At 39.2% G+C, this 14627-nt stretch overlaps 1 protein-coding gene across 2 annotated transcripts in view; it reads left to right on the top strand.

Annotated features, from left to right (window-relative positions):
- The window catches only part of vps4a (vacuolar protein sorting 4 homolog A), a 373362-nt gene that overhangs the window by 301327 nt on the left and 57408 nt on the right, over nt 1-14627 (top strand). The gene's annotated exons all lie outside the window — the stretch shown is intronic.

The raw sequence follows: 14627 nt of genomic DNA on the forward strand, positions 1-14627 counted from the left end.
TTAAGATGAATCACACCAAGTTTGAAGATGATCGGATAAACACTGTAGGAGGAGTTCGTTAAAATAAGGCCCCAATGAAATGGCCAAAAAAATGGCAACACGTTCCAAAATAAATCAAAATGGTGGACTTCCTGTTAGGTTTAGCATATGGTTCAAAAAGAGTTTTTTGTAGGTCATAGTCTGTTACATATGTGTACCAATTTTCGTAGCTCTAGATTAAACGTACAACCGGCAATGCCTCGTGAAGTAAGAATTTTTAAACTCTAAATTTGATGCGCCGCCGCCGTCATATAGTATATCAAAATCTTTTCATTTTTCACAATGATGTTGTCCCAGGTGTTGAGATGGTACATCCCAAGTTTGAAGTCAATCGGGTTAACCGTGTAGGAGAAGCGGGCAAAGGTATGACCCCTGTAAATGTGCAAAAATTGGCAAAAATTGGACATTTAAATACTCATACCTCACTTTCTGTCTATTTTAGGGTACATACTTCAAAGAGGTTTTTGTTCATTGGGATGTGCTACAGGTGCCACACAATTTTCATAGCCGTCGGACAATCGTAGCGGGACAGGGATCCGTTTAACCTATGTAGGGGGCGCTAAGGAGCCATTTTTCTGTTATCATGTATGGCGACTTTAAAATATCAAATTTTTCGCCAGGCCTGATGTGCGTGTAAAGTTTGGTGAGTTTTCGGTCACGTTTAGTGTCTCAAAAATGCGATTGTTTGCGGAGAAGAATAATAAGAATAATAAGAACAAGAAGAATTCCTACAAAAACAATAGGGCCTCGCAGCTACACCGCCGCCGCCGCTGCTCGGGCCCTAATAATAATAAGAATTCCTTCAGGAACAATAGGGACCTCGCAGCGGTCGCTGCTCGGGCCCTAACTAGAGCTGCGAGCAGCTATAAAGGGCCCTCGCAACCCGGGCCACGTTGGGGTATTTGCACGTCGGGGTACTGGCATGTTGGGGTACTGTCAAATAGGAAACCATCTAAATTGTAAACGTTTTTGCCATGCTTTGTGTTTTTAAAGTTTCATGGAAAGGCCAAAAACGATGCACAATTAACAAAATAAAATCAAAATGGATTGGCACATGGCTATATAGAATACTTTTTGAATATATTCGGCATGCCTGCCAATATTCACACATCTAGCTGAATCATATAATCGGAAAGACTTCATAAAAATGTCTAGAGGGCGCTATTGAGCCATTTATTACAAATTGCACAACAAATCTCTAAATAAAATATTCATGTTCCAGACAGGTCTGGTGTGTGTGCAAAGTTTTGTGAGTTTTCACCCATATTTAGACTCTCAAAAAAGCATTTTTCTTCACAAACAATGCATGGCTACAGCAAAGGAGTGTGACAAAATAAAAAAATTCAATAACTTTTCATCTTAAATATCTTAAGATGAAACACGCCAAAGAATGAAGACGATCTGATAAGTTCTGTTGAAAATATGACCCCTATAAAAGGCCCCAAAAAATGGCTACAAATACCAAAGTAAATCAAAATGGCAGACTTCCTTTTTGATTCAGCATATGGCTTTAGAAACCTTTTTGTAAGTCTTAGGCTGATAGGTATCCCAATTTTTACAAATCTAGCTGAATCATAAAACACAAAACATTTGCAAAAGCTTCATAAAAATGTCTAGAGGGCGCTATTGAACCATTTATTGCAAATTGAATAAGAAATCTCTAAAATATTCATGCTGATGACAAGCCTGATGTGTGTGTAAAGTTTCATGAGTTTTTGCACATGTTTAGACCAAAACAAAAAAGCAGCATTTTACTTGGCAAACAATGCATCGCCATGACAACGGCGTGCGACAAAATAAATAACTTTCGATAACTTTGCATCTTAAACATCTTAAGATGAAGCACACCAAGTTTAAAGACAGTCGGATGAATTTTGTAGGAGGAGTTCGTTAAAATATGACCCCTAAAAAAGGCCACAAAAAATGGCTACAAATCCCAACGTAAATCAAAATGGTGGACTTCCTGATTGGTTTAGCATATGGCTCCAAGAGACTTTTTTTTTGTACATCCTGAGCTCTTATGTTTGCCTGCAAATTATCATAGCTTTAGGTGAAACGTACAACCGGGAATGCTTTGTCTGTTTAATCAAAACGCAAAATATGGTGTTCAATTCGATGCATTGCTATGTCAACAGTGTGTGACAAAATAAAAAACTTTCGATTACTTTGCATCTTAAACATCTCAAGATGAAACATACCAAGTTTGAAGACAGTCGGATAAATTTTGTAGGAGGGGTTCGTTAAAATATGACCCCTGAAAAAGGCCACAAAAAATGGCAACAAATCCCATCATAAATCAAAATGGCGGACTTCCTGTTTGGTTTAGCACATGGTTCCAAGAGACTTTTTTGTACATCGTGGGCTCTTATGTATGCCTGCAAATTATCATAGCGCTAGGTGAAACGTACAACCGAGAATGCTTTGTTAAAGAGGAGTTTTTTTAGCTCAAAATGTGATGCCCGGCCCCTGGGGGACTTCCTGTTGCGTTTAGCACATGGCACCAAGAGACATTTTTGTACATCCTGGGCTGTTACATATGTCTACAATTTTTCGTCGCTCTAGCTGCTTCGTACAACTGGGAATGCTTCATTAAGAAGGATTTTTTTCCTTTGCAAAAAGTGCATGCCACGATAACAGCGTGTGACGAAATAAAAAACTTTCAATAACTTTTCATTTTCAACATCTTAAGATGAATCACACCAAGTTTGAAGATGATCGGATAAACTCTGTAGGAGGAGTTTGTTAAAATATGACCCCTATGAAATGGCCAAAAAAAATGGCAACACATTCCAAAGTAAATCAAAATGGCGGACGTCCTGTTAGGTTTAGCATATGGTTCAAAAAGAGTTTTTTGTACCTCGAGGGCTGTTATATACCTCTACAAATTTTGGTAACTCTAGGTGAAACGTACAGCCGGGTATGCTTTGTTAAAGAGGAGTTTTTTTTAGCTCAAAATGTGATGCCCGGCCCCTGGGGGACTTCCTGTTGGGTTTAGCACAGGGCACCAAGAGACTTTTTTGTACATCTTGGGCTGTTACATATGTCTACAAATTTTCGTAGCTCTAGCTGCTTCGTACAACTGGCAATGCTTCTTTAAGGATATTTTTTTTCCTTTGCAAACAGTGCATGCCATGACAACAGCGTGCGACGAAATACAAAGCTTTCAATAACTTTTCATCTTCAACATCTTAAGATGAATCACACCAAGTTTGAAGATGATCGGATAAACACTGTAGGAGGAGTTCGTTAAAATAAGGCCCCAATGAAATGGCCAAAAAAATGGCAACACGTTCCAAAATAAATCAAAATGGTGGACTTCCTGTTAGGTTTAGCATATGGTTCAAAAAGAGTTTTTTGTAGGTCATAGTCTGTTACATATGTGTACCAATTTTCGTAGCTCTAGATTAAACGTACAACCGGCAATGCCTCGTGAAGTAAGAATTTTTAAACTCTAAATTTGATGCGCCGCCGCCGTCATATAGTATATCAAAAACTTTTCATTTTTCACAATGATGTTGTCCCAGGTGTTGAGATGGTACATCCCAAGTTTGAAGTCAATCGGGTTAACCGTGTAGGAGAAGCGGGCAAAAGTATGACCCCTGTAAATGTGCAAAAATTGGCAAAAATTGGACATTTAAATACTCATACCTCACTTTCTGTCTATTTTAGGGTACACACTTCAAAGAGGTTTTTGTTAATTGGGATGTGCTACAGGTGCCACACAATTTTCATAGCCGTCGGACAATCGTAGCGGGACAGGGATCCGTTTAACCTATGTAGGGGGCGCTAAGGAGCCATTTTTCTGTTATCATGTATGGCGACTTTAAAATATCAAATTTTTGGCCAGGCCTGATGTGCGTGTAAAGTTTGGTGAGTTTTCGGTCACGTTTAGTGTCTCAAAAATGTGATCGTTTGCTTAGAATAATAATAATAACTAGAGCTGCGAGCAGCTATAAAGGGCCCTCGCAACCCGGGCCACGTTGGGGTACTTGCACGTCGGGGTACTGGCACGTTGGGGTACTGTCAAATAGGACAAGGACCATCTAAAATGTTTTTGACAAGCCTTGTGTGTGCAAAGTTTAATCAAAACGCAAAATATGGTGCGCAATTCCCAAAATAAATTCAAAATGGCGGACTTCCTTTTAGGTTTAGCATACGGCTACAGAATACTTTTTGTAGGTCTTAAGCTAATAGGTATGCCTCCCAGTTTTCACAAATCTAGGTCAAGTCATCTTTAGTTGTGTATCGCTTGAATCATACAATTGGAAATGCTCCATAAAAATGCATAGAGGGCGCTATTGAGCACAACGTTGGGTTACTTGCACGTCAGGGTACTGGCACGTTGGGGTACTGTTACATGGAACAAGGACCATTTAAAATGTTAGTTTTTTCCATGCCTTGTCTGTGCAAAGTTTAATGAAAGAGGCCAAAAATGATGTATAATTCCCAAAATAAAATCAAAATAGCGGACTTCCTCTTTGGTTTGGCAAAAGGCTACATAATACTTTTTTGTAGGTATTAGGCTGATAGGGGTCTGTCCTAATTTTCACAAATCTAGCAGAATCATACAATCGGAAATACTTCATAAAAATGTCTAGAGGGCGCTATTTATTGCAAATTGCACAATAAATCTCTAAAAATTCATGTTCATGACAAGTCTGATGTGTTTGCAAAGTTTCATGAGTTTTCACACATGTATAGATAAAAAGACAAAGCACCACTTCACTTGGCAAACAATGCATCGCTATAGCAGCAGCGTGCGACAAAATAAAAAACTTTCGATAACTTTGCATCTTAAACATCTTAAGATGAAACACACCAAGTTTGAAGACGGTCGGATGAACTTTGTACGAGGAGTTCGTTAAAATATGACCCCTGAAAAAGGCCACAAAAAATGGCAACAAATCCCATCGTAAATCAAAATGGCAGACTTCCTGTTTGGTTTAGCACATGGTTCCAAGAGACTTTTTTGTACATCGTGGGCTCTTATGTATGCCTTCAAATTATCATCGCGCTAAGTGAAACGTACAACCGGGAATGCTTCGTTAAAGATGAGTTTTCTAGCTCAAAATGTGATGCCCGGCCCCTGGGGGACTTCCTGTTGGGTTTAGCACATGGCAACAAGAGACTTTTTTGTACCTTGTGGGCTGTTACATATGTCTACAAATTTTTGCAGCTCTCGCTACTTCGTACAACTGCTTCATTAAGAAGGATTTTTTTCCTTTGCAAAAAGTGCATGCCACGACAACAGCGTGCGACGAAATAAAGAGCTTTCAATAACTTTTCATCCTCAACATCTTAAGATGAGTCACACCAAGTTTGAAGATGATCGGATAAACTCTGTAGGAGGAGTTCGTTAAAATATGACCCCTATGAAATGGCCCAAAAAATGGCAACACATTCCAAAGTAAATCAAAATGGCGGACGTCCTGTTAGGTTTAGCATATGGCACCAACAGGCTTTTTTGTAGGTCATAGTCTGTTACATATGTGTACCAATTTTCATAGCTCTAGGTTAAACGTACCACCGGCAATGCTTCGTTAAGTAAGAATTTTGAAACTGTAAATTTGATGCCCCGCCACCGTCATATAGTATGTCAAAAACTTTAGATTTTTTACCATGATGTTGTCCCAGGTCTTGAGATGGTACAGCCCAAGTTTGAAGTCAATCGGGTTAACCGTGTAGGAGAAGCGGGCAAAAGTATGACCCCTGTAAATGTGCAAAAATGGGCCAAAATTGGACATTCAAATACTCATACCTCACTTCCTGTCTATTTTAGGGTACACATATCAAAGAGGTTTTTGTTCATCTGGATGTGCTACAGGTGCCACACAATTTTCGTAGCCATAGGACAATCGTAGCGGGACAGGGATCCGTTAAACCTATGTAGGTGGCGCTACAGAGCCATTTTTCTGTTATCACGTATGGCGACTTTAAAATATCAAATTTTTCGCCAGGCCCGATCTCCGTGTAAAGTTTGGTGAGTTTTCGTTCATGTTTAGTGCCTCAAAAATGTGGTTGTTTGCGGAAAAGAATAATAACAAAGAAAAAGAAGAAGAAGAATAATAATAAAGGGCCCTCGCAACCCGGGCCACGTTGGGGTATTTGCACGTCGGGGTACTGGCATGTTGGGGTACTGTCAAATAGGAAACCATCTAAATTGTAAACGTTTTTGCCATGCTTTGTGTTTGTAAAGGTTCATGGAAAGGCCAAAAATGATGCACAATTAACAAAAAAAAAAAAAAAAAAAAAAAAAAAAAAATCAAAATGGATTGGCACATGGCTATATAGAATACTTTTTGAATATATTCGGCATGCCTGCCAATATTCACACATCTAGCTGAATCATATAAACGGAAAGACTTCATAAAAATGTCTAAAGGGCGCTATTGAGCCATTTATTACAATTGCACAACAAATATCTAAATAAAATATTCATGTTCCAGACAGGTCTGGTGTGTGTGCAAAGTTTTGTGTGTTTTCGCCCATATTTAGACTCTCAAAGAAGCATTTTTCTTCACAAACAATGCATGGCTAGAGCAAAGGCGTGTGACAAAATAAAAAAATTCAATAACTTTTCATCTTAAATATCTTAAGATGAAACACGGCAAAGAATGAAGACGATCTGATAAGTTCTGTTGAAAATATGACCCCTATAAAAGGCCCCAAAAAATGGCTACAAATACCAAAGTAAATCCAAATGGCAGACTTCCTGTTTGATTCAGCATATGGCTTTAGAAACCTTTTTGTAAGTCTTAGGCTGATAGGTATCCCAATTTTTACAAATCTAGCTGAATCATAAAATACAAAATATTTGCAAAAGCTTCATAAAAATGTCTAGAGGGCGCTATTGAACCATCCATCCATCCATCCATTTTCTTGACCGCTTATTCCTCACAAGGGTCGCGGGGGCTGCTGGCGCCTATCTCAGCGGGCTCTGGGCAGTAGGCGGGGGACACCCTGGACTGGTTGCCAACCAATCGCAGGGCACACAGAGACGAACAACCATCCACACTCACACGCACACCTAGGGACAATTCGGAGCGCCCAATTAACCTGCCATGCATGTCTTTGGAATGTGGGAGGAGACCGGACGCTATTGAACCATGTATTGCAAATTGAATAAGAAATCTCTAAAATATTCATGCTTATGACAAGCCTGATGTTTGTGTAAAGTTTCATGAGTTTTTGCACATGTTTAGACCAAAAAAAAAAGCATTATTTTACTTGGCAAACAATGCATCACCATGACAATGGCGTGCGACAAAATAAATAACTTTCGATAACTTTGCATCTTAAACATCTTAAGATGAAGCACACCAAGTTTAAAGACAGTCGGATAAATTTTGTAGGAGGAGTCCGTTAAAATATGACCCCGAAAAAAGGCCACAAAAAATGGCTACAAATCCCAACGTAAATCAAAATGGCGGACTTCCTGTTTGGTTTAGCAGATGGTTCCAAGAGACTTTTTTGTACATCGTGGGCTCTTATGTATGCCTCTAAATTATCATAGCGCTAGGTGAAACGTAAAACCGGGAATGCTTCGTTAAAGATTTTTTTTAGCTCAAAATGTGATGCCCGGCCCCTACGGGACTTCCTGTTGGGTTTAGCACATGGCACCAAGAGACTTTTTTGTACATCGTGGGCTGTTACATGTGTCTCCAAATTTTCGTAGCTCTAGCTGCTTCGTACAACTGGGAATGCTTCATTAAGAAGGAATTTTTTCCTTTGCAAACTGTGCATGCTACGGCAACAGCGTGCGACGAAATAAAAAGCTTTCAATAACTTTTCATCTTCAACATCTTAAGATGAATCACACAAAGTTTGGAGATGATCGGATAAACTCTGTAGGAGGAGTTCGTTAAAATAAGACCCCTATGAAATGGCCCAAAAAATGGCAACACGTTCCAAAGTAAATCAAAATGGCGGACTTCCTGTTCGGTTTAGCATATGGTTCAAAAAGAGTTTTTTGTACCTTGAGGGCTGTTACATATGTCTTAAAATTTTGGTGACTCTAGGTGAAATGTACAGCCGGGAATGCTTCATTAAGTAAGAATTTTGAAACACAAAATTTGATGCCTCGCCTCTGGCGGACTTCCTGTTAGGTTTAGCATATGGCACCAACAGGCTTTTTTGTAGATCATAGTCTGTTACATATGTGTACCAATTTTCGTAGCTCTAGATTAAACGTACCACCGGCAATGCTTCGTTAAGTAAGAATTTTGAAACTGTAAATTTGATGCCCCGCCACCGTCATATAGTATGTCAAAAACTTTAGATTTTTTTACCATGATGTTGTCCCAGGTGTTGAGATGGTACAGCCCAAGTTTGAAGTCAATCGGGTTAACCGTGTAGGAGAAGCGGGCAAAAGTATGACCCCTGTAAATGTGCAAAAATGGGCCAAAATTGGACATTCAAATACTCATACCTCACTTCCTGTCTATTTTAGGGTACACATATCAAAGAGGTTTTTGTTCATCTGGATGTGCTACAGGTGCCACACAATTTTCGTAGCCATAGGACAATCGTAGCGGGACAGGGATCCGTTTAACCTATGTAGGTGGCGCTACAGAGCCATTTTTCTGTTATCATGTATGGCGACTTTAAAATATCAAATTTTTCGCCAGACCCGATCTGCGTGTAAAGTTTGGTGAGTTTTCGTTCATGTTTAGTGCCTCAAAAATGTGGTTGTTTGCGGAAAAGAATAATAACAAAGAAAAAGAAGAAGAAGAAGAAGAAGAAGAATAATAACTAGAGCTGCGAGCAGCTATAAAGGGCCCTCGCAACCCGTGCCACGTTGGGGTATTTGCACGTCGTGGTACTGGCACGTTAGGGTACTGTTTCATAAGAAACCGTCTAAATTGTAAATGTTTTGCCATGCTTTTTGTGTTTGTTCACATTGCTATGGAATGCTTTGTCGAGGTATTCGGCTGATAGGTATGCCTCCCAATATTCACACATCTAGCTGAATCATATAAAAAAAAAAAATTCTTTGCAAACAATGCATCGCTACAGCAAAGGCGTGCCACGTTGGGGTACTTGCACGTCGGGGTACTGGCACGTTGGGGTACTGTCAAATAGGACAAGGACCATCTAAAATGTTTTTGACAAGCCTTGTGTGTGCAAAGTTTAATCAAAACGCAAAATATGGTGCGCAATTCCCAAAATAAATTCAAAATGGCGGACTTCCTTTTAGGTTTAGCATACGGCTACAGAATACTTTTTGTAGGTCTTAAGCTAATAGGTATGCCTCCCAGTTTTCACAAATCTAGGTCAAGTCATCTTTAGTTGTGTATCGCTTGAATCATACAATTGGAAATGCTCCATAAAAATGCATATAGGGCGCTATTGAGCACAACGTTGGGTTACTTGCACGTCAGGGTACTGGCACGTTGGGGTACTGTTACATGGAACAAGGACCATTTAAAATGTTAGTTTTTTCCATGCCTTGTCTGTGCAAAGTTTAATGAAGAAGGCCAAAAATTATGTATAATTCCCAAAATAAAATCAAAATAGCGGACTTCCTCTTTGGTTTGGCAAATGGCTACATAATACTTTTTTGTAGGTCTAGCATAATCATACAATCGGAAATGCTTCATAAAAAGGTCTAGAGGGCGCTATTTATTTCAAATTGCACAATAAATCTCTGAAAATTCATGTTCATGACAAGTCTGATGTGTTTGCAAAGTTCCATGAGTTTTCATGTGTATAAAAAAAAAAAAGCAGCACTTGACAAACAATGCATTGCTATGGCAACAGCGTGTTACAAAATAAAAAACTTTCGATTACTTTGCATCTTAAACATCTTAAGATGAAACACACCAAGTTTGAAGACAGTCGGATAAATTTTGTAGGAGGGGTTCGTTAAAATATGACCCCTGAAAGTTTTTCCTTGCCCGGTTGGAGGGTTAGATCAGGGGATGTCGCAACTTGTTTGTGGTTAAGTGCTACAGAAGTAAATGTGTCTTAACAACCTCATGATTGAATGTGTTTTCAATTCTCTAGGATGTGATTGGATTGTATCAATTAAATGTTCTTATAACTGATTCAGTGAGTAGTAAAAATAGTGTGTCAAGTATAATGACATGAAATATAAGGAATACAAAAAACAAAACAAGAACCCTCTAAATTACACATTTTGTTCCAGGCTTTATGTGCGTGCATAGTTTGAGTATACACCTAGGTTTAGGCCAGGAGTGTTCAAACCTTTTGCAAAGAGGGCCGGGTATGGTAAGGTGAGAATGTGTGGGGCCTAATCAACCATTTAGTTTAGCCTGACATAATTTTTTTACATGCATATGTAAATATATATATGTGGACAAATGTGTACATATGTCTACAAATTTTTGTAGCTCGAGCTGCTTCGTCCAACTGGGAACGCTGCATTAAGAAGGATTTTTTTTTCCTTTGCCAACAGTGCATGCCACGACAACAGCGTGCGACGAAATAAAAAGCTTTCAATAACTTTTCATCGTCAACATCTTAAGATGAATCACACCAAGTTTGAAGATGATCGGATAAACTCTGTAGGAGGAGTTCGTTAAAATAAGACCCCTATGAAATGGCCAAAAAAATGGCAACATGTTCCAAAGTAAATCAAAATGGCAGACTTCCTGTTAGGTTTAGCATATGGTTCAAAAAGAGTTTTTTGTACCTCGAGGGCTGTTACATATGTCTTCAAATTTTGGTCACTCTAGGTGAAACGTACAGCCGGAAATGCTTCATTAAGTAAAAATTTTGAAATGCAAAATTTGATGCCCTGCCTCTGGCGGACTTCCTGTTAGGTTTAGCATATGGCACCAACAGGCTTTTTTGTAGATCATAGTCTGTTACATATGTGTACCAATTTTCGTAGCTCTAGATTAAACGTATAACCGGCAATACTTCAGATGAAACATGCCAAAGAATGAAGACAATCTGATAAGTTTTGTAGAAAATATGAGGCCTATAAAAGGCCCCCAAAAAATGGCTACAAATAGCAAAGTAAATCAAAATGCCGGACTTCCTGTTTGGCTTAGCATATGGTTCTAAAAGACTTTTTTGTACATCGTGGGCTCTTATGTATGCCTCCAAATTATCATAGCGCTAGGTGAAAGGTACAACCGGGAATGCTTCGTTAAAGAGGAGTTTTTTAGCTCAAAAAGTGATGCCCGGCCCTTGCGGGACTTCCTGTTGGGTTTAGCACAAAGCAGCAAGAGACTTTTTTTGTACATCGTGGGCTGTTACATATGTCTACAAATTTTCGTAGCTCTAGCTGCTTCGTACAACTGAGAATTCTTCATTAAGAAGAATTTTTTTCCTTTGCAAACAAGTGCATGCCACGACAACAGCGTGCAGCGAAATAAAAAGCTTTCAATAACTTTTCATCTTCAACATCTTAAGATGAATCACACCAAGTTTGAAGATGATCGGATAAACTCTGTAAGAGGAGTTCGTTAAAATAGGACCCCTATGAAATGGCCAAAAAAATGGGAACACGTTCCAAAGTAAATCAAAATGGTGGACTTTCTGTTAGGTTTAGCATATGGTTCAAAAAGAGTTTTTTGTACCTTGAGGGCTGTTACATATGTCTTTAAATTTTGGTAACTCTAGGTGAAACGTACAGCCGGGAATGCTTCATTAAGTAAGAATTTTGAAACTCCAAATTTGATGCCCCGCCTCTGGCGGACTTCCTGTTGGGTTTAGCATATGGCACCAACAGACTTTTTTGTAGGTCATAGTCTGTTACATATGTGTACCAATTTTCGTAGCTCTAGGTTAAACATACAACCGGCAATACTACGTTTAGTAAGAGTTTTGAAACTCTAAATTTGATGCCCCACCGCCGTCATATAGTATGTCGAAAACTTTAGATTTTTTACCATGGTGTTGTCCCAGGTCTTGAGATGGTACATCCCAAGTTTGAAGTCAATTGGATTACCCGTGTAGGAGAAGCAGGCAAAAGTATGACCCCTGTAAATGTGCAAAAATTGGCCAAAATTGGACATTTAAATACTCATATCTCACTTCCTGTCTATTTTAGGGTACACACATCAAAGAGGTTTTTGTTCATCTGGATGTGCTACAGGTGCCACACAATTTTCATAGCCGTCGGACAATCGTAGCGGGCCAGGGATCTGTTTAACCTATGTAGGTGGCGCTATGGAGCCATTTTTCTGTTATCACCTATGGCGACTTTAAAATATCAAATTTTTCGCCAGGCCTGACGTGTGTGTAAAGTTTGGTGAGTTTTCGTTCACGTTTAGTGTCTCAAAAATGTGATTGTTTGCGGAAAAGAATAATAACAAATAAAAAGAAGAAGAATAATAAGAATTCCTTGAAAAACAATAGGGACCTCGCAGCGGTCGCTGCTCGGGCCCTAATAATAAGAATTCCTTCAGGAACAATAGGGACCTCGCAGCGGTCGCTGCTCGGGCCCTAATAATAATAATAACTAGAGCTGCGAGCAGCTATAAAGGGCCCTCGCAACCTGGGCCACGTTGGGGTACTTGCACGTCGGGGTACTGGCACGTTGGGGTACTGTCAAATCGGACAAGGACCATCTAAAATGTTTTTGACAAGCTTTGTGAGTGCAAAAGGCCAAAGATGGTGTGCAATTCCCAAAATAAATTCAAAATGGCGGACTTCCTTTTAGGTTTAGCATACGGCTACAGAATACTTTTTGTAGGTCTTAAGTTAATAGGTATGCCTCCCAGTTTTCACAAATCTAGGTCAAGTCATCTTTAGTTGTGTATCGCTTGAATCATACAATTGGAAATGCTCCATAAAAATGCATAGAGGGCGCTATTGAGCACAACGTTGGGTTACTTGCACGTCAGGGTACTGGCACGTTGGGGTACTGTTACATGGAACAAGGACCATTTAAAATATTAGTTTTTTCCATGCCTTGTCTGTGCAAAGTTTAATGAAAGAGGCCAAAAATGATGTATAATTCCCAAAATAAAATCAAAATAGCGGACTTCCTCTTTGATTTGGCAAATGGCTACATAATACTTTTTTGTAGGTATTAGGCTGATAGGGGTCTGTCCTAATTTTCACAAATCTAGCAGAATCATACAATCGGAAATACTTCATAAAAATGTCTAGAGGGCGCTATTTATTGCAAATTGCACAATAAATCTCTAAAAATTCATGTTCATGACAAGTCTGATGTGTTTGCAAAATTTCATGAGTTTTCACACATGTATAGATAAAAAAACAAAGCAGCACTTTACTTGGCAAACAATGCATCGCTATAGCAGCAGCGTGCGACAAAATAAAAAACTTTAGATAACTTTGCATCTTAAACATCTTAAGATGAAACACACCAAGTTTGAAGACGGTCGGATGAACTTTGTACGAGGAGTTCGTTAAAATATGACCCCTGAAAAAGGCCACAAAAAATGGCAACAAATCCCATCGTAAATCAAAATGGCAGACTTCCTGTTTGGTTTAGCACATGGTTCCAAGAGACTTTTTTGTACATCGTGGGCTCTTATGTATGCCTGCAAATTATCATCGCGCTAGGTGAAACGTACAACCGGGAATGCTTCGTTAAAGAGGAGTTTTCTAGCTCAAAATGTGATGCCCGGCCCCTGGGGGACTTCCTGTTGGGTTTAGCACATGGCACCAAGAGACTTTTTTGTACATTGTGGGCTGTTACATATGTCTACAAATTTTTGTAGCTCTAGCTACTTCGTACAACTGGGAATGCTTCATTAAGAAGGATTTTTTTCCTTTGCAAAAAGTGCATGCCACGACAACAGCGTGCGACGAAATAAAGAGCTTTCAATAACTTTTCATCCTCAACATCTTAAGATGAGTCACACCAAGTTTGAAGATGATCGGATAAACTCTGTAGGAGGAGTTCGTTAAAATATGACCCCTATGAAATGGCCCAAAAAATGGCAACACATTCCAAAGTAAATCAAAATGGCGGACGTCCTGTTAGGTTTAGCATATGGTTCAAAAAGAGTTTTTTGTACCTCGAGGGCTGTTATATACCTCTACAAATTTTGGTAACTCTGTGAAACGTACAGCCGGGTATGCTTTGTTAAAGAGGAGTTTTTTAGCTCAAAATGTGATGCCTGGCCCCTGGGGGACTTCCTGTTGGGTTTAGCACAGGGCACCAAGAGACTTTTTTGTACATCTTGGGCTGTTACATATGTCTACAAATTTTCGGAGCTCTCGCTGCTTCGTACAAATGGGAATGCTTCTTTAAGGATATTTTTTTTCCTTTGCAAACAGTGCATGCCATGACAACAGCGTGTGACGAAATACAAAGCTTTCAATAACTTTTCATCTTCAACATCTTAAGATGAATCACACCAAGTTTGAAGATGATCGGATAAACACTGTAGGAGGAGTTCGTTAAAATAAGACCCCAATGAAATGGCCAAAAAAATGGCAACACGTTCCAAAATGAATCAAAATGGCGGACTTCCTGTGAGGTTTAGCATATGGTTCAAAAAGAGTTTTTTGTAGGTCATAGCCTGTTACATATGTGTACCAATTTTCGTAGCTCTAGATTAAACGTACAACCGGCAATGCTTCGTGAAGTAAGAATTTTTAAACTCTAAATTTGATGCGTCGCCGCCGTCATATAGTAT

Source organism: Festucalex cinctus, chromosome 3 (assembly GCF_051991245.1).
Source record: "Festucalex cinctus isolate MCC-2025b chromosome 3, RoL_Fcin_1.0, whole genome shotgun sequence".
Classification (NCBI taxonomy): Eukaryota; Metazoa; Chordata; class Actinopteri; order Syngnathiformes; family Syngnathidae; genus Festucalex; species Festucalex cinctus.